Source organism: Parus major, chromosome 12 (assembly GCF_001522545.3).
Source record: "Parus major isolate Abel chromosome 12, Parus_major1.1, whole genome shotgun sequence".
NCBI classification, from domain to species: domain Eukaryota; kingdom Metazoa; phylum Chordata; class Aves; order Passeriformes; family Paridae; genus Parus; species Parus major.
In genome coordinates, this window is record NC_031781.1 from 17,558,509 (window position 1) to 17,564,508 (window position 6,000).

Genomic DNA, 6,000 nt, shown 5'->3' on the forward strand with positions numbered 1-6,000 from the left:
GCTGTGTAATCTGGTAACAATACAATCCAGTGCTTTACATTTCCTCTCTATGAAACGTCCCTTGATGTCAAATTTGGTTTGCAGACTTGCACTCGTGGAGCAATTCCTCTCAGCCAGAGAAGCAGCAGCAGAGTGTGAGGCTGTTGGCGTGTCTCCAGTACCATTGTTAACAATTATGACATGACTGTCAAACCTGATTATCTGCTTTTAGTGATCTCTGTGAGATCCTGTAAGCACAGCTGCTTGGCTTTTCCCTCAAACACTGCTCTTGGAAGGCAAGAGAAGAGGGAATGGGCTTGGCCTTGAGGAGGAATCACTGGGTGCTTGCAGGAGGCCATGGCAATCAGGATTTTTTGGGGTCCTCTCTACCTGTGCTTATGTGGAGGTTTGAGAAGTTCATCCCCAAGAGCCTTGGTTTCTCTTCAGATGCCTCAGAGAGATATTTTGGCAAGAGGTCATAGCAGCAAGTCAAGGAAAGTGCTGCCCCAAGTGAAATGTCTAAATTGGAAAGGAGGAAGTATGGAAAAGGGGGAGAGGGTTGGAAAAGGCTGTGCAGTGTTATGGTGACCTGCATTCCATGTTTGCACCTGGTGCTTTCTGCTCTGTAAGCCAGGACCTCCCTTCTGCACTCACCGAAGAGAATCCCCCACCACCCCCTATTTCCACCACTTCCCATCGTGGAAAACTCTCACATTGCACCAGTTGGTTCCTCTCAGGTGAAAATAAACTGGAAAATGTCCCCACAGGAGCACACCCAATAAACACCTTCAGGAAATTCATCCCAGGGGACGAGACCAGCCCTGTTCTGCAGTTAAAAGCCCCAGGAATTGTGGAGGCAGCACTCCCCACAGCAATGGCTCTGCCCTATTAACTGGGGGTGACAGGGCCCCACCAGTACCTGTGTGCTTGGCATGGCACAAGCCAGACCATCGTGGTGGAAGAATAAGAAACAAGTGGTCCTGGTGTTAAACGGTAAAGTGAAATCATCCATTATCTGTTATTTTACCTAGTGAGGTATTTTTTTGTCACATCTTGATCAAAGGGAGCTCTGACAGGGGGTTCCAGAGGCTGCAAGGAAGGAGCATCTCAGGTGGGGAAGCAAATGTCTGCAGACATCCCTGGAAGATGGAGAGTGATTATCCCATGCAGGTGTAAACTCTGCTTATTTGCTTTGCATCACCACCCCTAATCTGCCGTGGGAGACAGAGACTGGAGTTTTGAGCTAAGATGTTCAGCAGGCCTCTGTCTCACACTTTAATGACACAAAAAATAACAGATATTACATTTCACCTGCTATTTCTTTGAGTCTGGAACATCCCTCTCCTGCTGGCCTTATCAAAACTCCCATTGTAATTGGCAAGTTTTCATTTCAGTGGGAATCTTGGGGGGGATACTGGGGGGAGGTCATTGATTTCTCACAACCGATTCAATCTTTTTATATGCCTGACTGCCCTAAATCACTACAAGTAGGAAACTATTTTCAAAATTTCTCAAGAGCCCTGAATGTATTGATTGAGTCTAACTTTGACTTCAGACATTAAATTCTTTCTTTTCCTTGAGAAAAACAACCCCTAACCTTCTATAAGGCCACTTGGTTTTAGTTGTCTGTTCTTGCTCCATTTATTTATGCTCCTCTCAATGGCAGTCAGATTTAGCCTTTGACAGCTTGTTCAAAATTTCCTTATTATCGTTTTCCATTTTCCAATGAAAGTTAATTTTATTCAAATTTTCTCCCATTGTGTTGGTTCAATTACTAGCCCCAAACAAACACTTGTTGTGTTTTGTGCTTAATAGCAGCATATTGCCTGTGTAGTCATGTTTATAATTATTTCTTCTAAATTCCACGATCTCCAATTAAACTGCAAGAACTTTGAAACTTAGAAGTTGGTTAATGGGGAAAAAACCCTTCACTGTTGGATAAATCTTTTTTGCTAATATCCTCCCTTGTCTTTATAAATATACCCTGAGATTTAATGCAGTTAGCATGAAGATTAGTGGTAACGTTTTACCTCATTTCCCCCAATCTATTACAGTGTGCAGCTCAATTAGAATTTTTAGAGGTGGTCCATCATGCTAAGGGCTTCCAGTTTGGATTTTAAGTCATGCAAGGGCTCAGCACGCAGTAGCACATCTGGAATCTGCAGTATCCCAAGCCTTATCAACTCAGAACCGTGTATTTGGAAGAACAGTTAATATGGAGCTTACCTGGAGTACAGGGAATAATTTACAGTGGAGAAAAATGGCAGCAAAATAAAGAAAAAAAATAATTCATTCATTCATTCAATTAGGCTGGGGAACTTAATTCTGTTTTAATGCCTTTGTCACTCAGAAAGTCGAAAATTATACACCAAGTGATTATCTCCCAAGTTATTTGGGGAAAAAAGGGAATGCCTGTTACAAACAAGAAATGAACATTGAAGAAAATCTTCCATGTGGAATAGAGCCTTAAGTTGTCCACAGGAATTTTCTTTCTGTGCTCACTCTTTTCAGTGGAGTTTAGCCAAATCCCAATCAGCTTTATATGCAATTAAAAAAAATTAAAAAAAAATAAAATCAGATGCATCAAAAATAAGAGAAGTTTGGATAGTCAGAGGCATCTTTTTCCAGAGAAGCTGTGGCTGCCCCTGGATGTCTGGAAGTTTCCAAGACCAGGTTGGACAGGGCTTGGAGCCACCTGGGATAGTGGAAGGTGTCCCTGCCCATGGCAGAGGGTTGAATGAGATATCTTTAAGGTCTCTTCCAACCCAAACCATTCTGGGATCCTGTGATTCTTGCAATGTGAAAAAAGTGTAAAAGAGCAGATTTGCACAAGACAGTTTAAAAATTTGAGGAGATACCAAGCTATTTCAAAACTGATAATTTTTGCAGTCCTTATATGGTATAAGGCACAATTATCCCATCACTGGTGAGGGGTGACAGTTCCCACTGCCACAGGTGACATCTCAAGCACAGCTCTTCCTCCTGGGGCTGCCTTTTATTCCCTGCACTCTCATCACTCCTCCTGCCAGCAGCTGGTTAAACCCCACGGAAAAACCCCAGCTCTCACCTTGCCAGCACTGCTGATGGAGCAGCTGCCTAGAACAGAGGCTGGACAAGATTAAGAGAATAAAATGGGTATTTATTAAAGGCCTGAGATAGGCACACCTTGGGCAGTCCAAAGCCTCTGGGGGCGCAGAGTTTTTCAGACTAAATTTGGTCCATTTACATATCAGGGGTTAATCCTCCAATTCCAGCTTCAGGTAATGAAGTCATTTACTCCAGGTTTGCTCCCTCCCCAATTCACTTTTGTTTATGTTTTTTGGGGCCTGAGGCTCAAGAATGTCCTTGAGTTTCAGGCCTAGAAGGATAGCTTTGTCTGACCAAAACGTGAAGACAGCTAACTAAGACTTTATAAGGAGTTTAGAGTTCCACACTAATACAGGACAGGATTTGAAAAAACCCATAAAAGCTCAAATCCTAAGGCACTTCAGCACCAGGCCCGTGTGTGACATCCGCGGCCTGGCGGCGCCGCCTTGGAGCGTCGGTGGCATTTGAGCGGTGTCTCCCTGTGACAGCTGCTCCCTCCTCAGCTCAGGGATGTCACTCCTGCTCCTGGGCTCCGCTGGCAGCTCATAATCAGAGCTGGGGATGCAATAAAGCTGTCGTGTGGATAATGGCACCGAGGGGCAGCTGAAACGCGGGGCAGCAATTACAGCACGGCCAGCCAGGCCTTCTGCGCTGGGATCTGCAAAGGAGATTTCTCAGCGTGGTTTGCTCCGGCTTTGATAGGCCTCGAGATCACACAGATAAAATGAAAGCTGTCAGAGATGTAATAGTGACTTTTAAAGGACAGGTGTTTTAAACAACTCTGTGGAACTCAGACATTGGGCAGAAGTTCCTGAAGAGGGAGGAAGAAGCAGAGCAATAATTTAGATTTCTTCCTTTCCCCTGCATAATCACATTCGATGTTTTATTTTATTTTTGGATGAACATCATTTGAGCAATGAGATTTTTATACTGCCTGTAAACACAGGTTTCAGGTTCCTTTTTGTTGAGGTTTGTGTGTTTGGTTTGTTTGTTATAAATGTGGTTATTAGGCTGGGAAGTTTCATCAGGAAGGAAGCAAGCAACAAGGACTGCAGGATTGGTTTTGTCCAGGGACTCTTGTCCAGGCTGGAAAGGGACATTTCACAAGGGCATGAAGTGATAGGACAGGTAGAAATGGCCTTAAGCTGAAGGAGGGAGGGTTTAGGTGGGATATTAGGAAGAAATTCCCTGTGAGGGTGGGGAGGCCCTGGAATGGAATTCCCAGAGAAACTGGAATCCCAGAAACACAGATTCCTGGATCCCTGGAAGTGTCCAAGGCCAGGCTGGATGGGGCTTGGAGCACTCTGGGACAGTGGAAGGTGTCCCTTCCCTGGTTTCACATTGTATCACTTTGTCCTTATGTAATGAGAAGCTGGAGAGGCCAGAGCATATTTTATGGCATTGGACAAATTTAAAACACTTCCAGCTCCTCCATACAGAAGCAGATTTTGGAGAACACTCCTCCAAAATCTTCAAATCTGTGCATCCAGCTACAGCCAGTGCTCAGGTGTAATCCCAAGGGCTTGCAGGAGCCTTTACATGCAAATAAAAAATAAAAATGAGCAGACACTGCAGTTTTCAGTGTTTGGATTATGGTTAGGCTTTAAATACACACAGACATCTTTGTGAAAACCTGGTCCCAGTGGGAAGCAGTCCTTGGGAGCACTGATACACAGTGACAGAACATCACTGAAAGGAGCTGCAGCCTCAAATCGTTCTGGTAACTTTGATGCAGCAACATAAAGCCTGTAAGAAACTGCACTTCATAAAAACAGGCACTTCCACACACCCAAACTGTAATTCCCTATGAAAGTTAATCTTTTCTATTACTCTTATTCCATTTGTAAATGGAATGCTGCTTTGAATTATAGCCTGGTGCAGCACTCCTTTTATGCTTCAGTAGTCATTGCTTTGGTATTTCAGGTATTTATTGTGGAATCTTGTCTACTCTCATTCATCAAACACCTGCACACCGGTCCTGCCCAAGGAGAGCTCAGAACCACAGCAAACTTGCTGTGGGGATATTGCAAGTCAGCGTTTCTGCTGGCTCTCTGCAGTACATTAATTACAAAACAAATAATCAACAAGAGCTTAAGCAGGTGCTTGAGAGCCAGCAGCATTTCTTATGTGCTTAAATCATAAAATCAGAGAATCATTCAGGTTGGGAAAGACCTTTAAGGTCATCAAGTCCAACCATCAACCCAGCACTACCATTAAATGATGTCCCTCAAGTGCCAAATGTAAGTTTTCTTTGTGCTGTAAGCTGAACCCTGACACAGCCATAAAACCCACTACACAAAATTGAATTTTGTGTTACATATATGATAACATTGATACTATTTTTTCGAGCTGTCATCTGCATGAAAATACAGCTTCCTTTTCATGCAGAGAGCTCTTTATTCCATGGGTGCTGTGGAGAATCTTGAAAAGACTCCTGCGAGCTGTCAGCCACTGGTAGCAAATCGATGTAATCTGCATTACAATACTTGCATCGTGACTTTGAAGAGGGACCGAACTTGTCTGGCTAGCTGTGCATCCAGAATCACTTCAAAGATCCCATTTCTGGCATTCAGGGATGTCTCTGGCTTTGTTCCAATTCATTGCCTTGTAAACTGAATTCGGAGGCAGCCGGAGAAGCAGCCCCTCAGTTCAAATCCATGGAATGTGCAGCAGCACAGCCCCTGTCCTTGGGCTGGGCTGACAATCCAAGGATTTTGGCTTTTTGGGAGGCAGACAGGGTTACAGCAGCACCACTTTTGGGTCACATGCGTGCCCAAAGGCTTGCTGGACCCACAGGAAAAACTATGCAGGAGTGACTATGAGAGAATCCAATTTATCCCCCTTTTTTAGAGGCTGGTGATGAACTGTTCAGTGTAGCAACAGAAGATAATGCTGTCACATCTCACAGATATGGATATTCCCCTCAAACCCTGG